The following is a 2,472-nucleotide window of genomic DNA, read 5'->3' as shown; positions in this document are numbered from 1 at the left end:
GGATGGCCACTTATCAGCCAGTCATTATCCAGTGTTATACTGGTGGTCCTGTAGCTCAGTTGGTAGAGCATGGCGCTTGTAACGCCAGGGTAGTGGGTTCGATCCCCAGGACCACCCATACGTAGAATGTATGCACACATGACTGTAAGTCGCTTTGGATAAAAGCGTCTGCTAAATGGCATATATTATATATTATTTAATGGGACCATCGTACTGTTATACTGAGACAGACTGGTGTTATAATGGGACCATCGTACTCTTATACTGAGACAGACTGGTGTTATAATGGGACCATCGTACTGTTACACTGAGACAGACTGGTGTTATAATGGGACCATCGTACTGTTACACTGAGACAGACTGGTGTTATAATGGGACCATCGTACTGTTACACTGAGACAGACTGGTGTTATAATGGGACCATCGTACTGTTACACTGAGACAGACTGGTGTTATAATGGGACCATCGTACTCTTATACTGAGACAGACTGGTGTTATATTGTCTTGTCTTGTCTTGTCTGTCTACTATTGCACGTTATACCGAAGCCTAATGATGTGAATGACACTAATCTGGATCATGTCAGTGTGGTCGTTATAGGAGAGAGAGTGGGCTTCATCCCTTTATAGGAGAGAGAGTGGGTCTTCATCCCTTTGTAGGAGAGAGAGTGGGACTTCATCCCTTTATAGGAGAGAGAGTGGGACTTCATCCCTTTATAGGAGAGAGAGTGGGACTTCATCCCTTTATAGGAGAGAGAGTGGGAGTTCATCCCTTTGTTCTGAGGACGATGACGGCTGGATGTAATGTCGCTACACCAGTCCAGTATATATCTTCTCCGTTTATATCCTGAGAAGTGTTCAGATTCAGTGGCTGTATTATTATTATATATTAATTATTCTGCCTGTGTTTCTGTAGATGGATTCTACTCTTAATAATTCATTTGACATTTTTAATTTTTTTTATTCATATGAAATAACTTTCCAAAACACACAAAGACACTGTACATAATAAAATCAGCAAGATGTATTCTGTGTGCCTGTATTGCTTCAGATGGGGTTTGCTACCCCTTTGTGTGTGTGTGTGTGTGTGTGTGTGTGTGTGTGTGTGTGTGTGTGTGTGTGTGTGTGTGTGTGTGTGTGTGTGTGTGTGTGTGTGTGTGTGTGTGTGTGTGTGTGTGTGTGTGTGTGTGTGTGTGTGTGTGTGTGTCTGTTGCTGTACTGTAGATGGGCTGTGCTACCCCTGTGTGTGTGTGTGTGTGTGTGTGTGTGTGTGTGTGTGTGTGTGTGTGTGTGTGTGTGTGTGTGTGTGTGTGTGTGTGTGTGTGTGTGTGTGTGTGTGTGTGTGTGTGTGTGTGTGTGTGTGTGTGTGTGCGTGCGTGCGTGCGTGCGTGCGTGCGTGCGTGCGTGCGTGCGTGCGTGCGTGCGTGCGTGCGTGCGTGCGTGCGTGTGTGTGTGTGTTGCTGTACTGTAGATGGGTTTATGCTCTAACTCTGTTCCATTTCCCCTGGGCTTCATGCCTGGCTGTGTCTCCCTGGTTGGCTTCTTGCCTGGCTGTGTCTCCCTGGTTGGCTTCTTGCCTGGCTGTGTCTCCCTGGTTGGCTTCATGCCTGGCTGTGTCTCCCTGGTTGGCTTCATGCCTGGCTGTGTCTCCCTGGTTGGCTTCATGCCTGGCTGTGTCTCCCTGGTTGGCTTCATGCCTGGCTGTGTCTCCCTGGTTGGCTTCATGCCTGGCTGTGTCTCCCTGGTTGGCTTCATGCCTGGCTGTGTCTCCCTGGTTGGCTTCATGCCTGGCTGTGTCTCCCTGGTTGGCTTCTTGCCTGGCTGTGTCTCCCTGGTTGGCTTCATGCCTGGCTGTGTCTCCCTGGTTGGCTTCTTGCCTGGCTGTGTCTCCCTGGTTGGCTTCATGCCTGGCTGTGTCTCCCTGGTTGGCTTCATGCCTGGCTGTGTCTCCCTGGTTGGCTTCATGCCTGGCTGTGTCTCCCTGGTTGGCTTCATGCCTGGCTGTGTCTCCTGGTTGGCTTCATGCCTGGCTGTGTCTCCCTGGTTGGCTTCATGCCTGGCTGTGTCTCCCTGGTTGGCTTCATGCCTGGCTGTGTCTCCCTGGTTGGCTTCATGCCTGGCTGTGTCTCCCTGGTTGGCTTCTTGCCTGGCTGTGTCTTCCTCGTTGGCTTCATGCCTGGCTGTGTCTCCTGGTTGGCTTCATGCCTGACTGTGTCTCCCTGGTTGGCTTTATGCCTGGCTGTGTCTCCTTGGTTGGCTTCATGCCTGGCTGTGTCTCCTGGTTGGCTTCATGCCTGGCTGTGTCTCCTGGTTGGCTTCATGCCTGGCTGTGTCTCCTGGTTGGCTTCATGCCTGGCTGTGTCTCCCTTGTTGGCTTCATGCCTGGCTGTGTCTCCCTGGTTGGCTTCATGCCTGGCTGTGTCTCCTGGTTGGCTTTATGCCTGGCTGTGTCTCCTTGGTTGGCTTCATGCCTG

The 2,472-nt window shown here is 50.6% G+C and overlaps 1 non-coding gene across 1 annotated transcript; it reads left to right on the top strand.

Moving 5' to 3' along the window:
- Positions 1 to 41: 41 nt before the first annotated feature.
- On the top strand, positions 42 to 117 carry trnat-ugu. Its single transcript has one exon. It is a non-coding gene; the product is annotated as a tRNA-Thr (tRNA).
- The last annotated feature ends 2,355 nt before the right edge of the window (positions 118 to 2,472 follow it).

The sequence above is a fragment of the Oncorhynchus gorbuscha genome, unplaced genomic scaffold (genome assembly GCF_021184085.1).
Source record: "Oncorhynchus gorbuscha isolate QuinsamMale2020 ecotype Even-year unplaced genomic scaffold, OgorEven_v1.0 Un_scaffold_3481, whole genome shotgun sequence".
Lineage (NCBI taxonomy): Eukaryota > Metazoa > Chordata > Actinopteri > Salmoniformes > Salmonidae > Oncorhynchus > Oncorhynchus gorbuscha.
Note: the sequence above shows the minus strand (reverse complement) of the source record. Positions and strands in the feature narration are given on the sequence as shown.